We start from the raw sequence: 317 nt of genomic DNA, 5'->3' as shown, positions 1-317 counted from the left end.
GTCTGCCTCTGGGCTCCTGGGTGCTCCTGCCTAGAAGGCCTGGGAGGCCATTGTTACAGCAACAAAGACCACTCTGTGTCCTGGCAATGCTGCTGGCAGCCTGGCTGCCATCCAGGCCACTCCCTCCTGCCCGCTGAGGGGCTGACAGGAGGTGGGGCCACACCTGGTGGCTTGGGCCTCAGTGCTCCCCCCCCCATCTCCACATGGGGGGTCTCTGAGCCAAAGAGAGCTTCTGATGCTTAGGCGGGAACTGCCAGCCCCAACCCCTCCCTCCTCACCCCACCCCATCCAGTCCTCATGTTTCATATTACATCAGA

The sequence above is a fragment of the Pipistrellus kuhlii genome, unplaced genomic scaffold (assembly GCF_014108245.1).
Source record: "Pipistrellus kuhlii isolate mPipKuh1 unplaced genomic scaffold, mPipKuh1.p scaffold_m20_p_30, whole genome shotgun sequence".
Taxonomy (NCBI): domain Eukaryota; kingdom Metazoa; phylum Chordata; class Mammalia; order Chiroptera; family Vespertilionidae; genus Pipistrellus; species Pipistrellus kuhlii.
The sequence above is the reverse complement of the archived record's forward strand: the minus strand, read 5'-3'. Positions refer to the sequence as shown.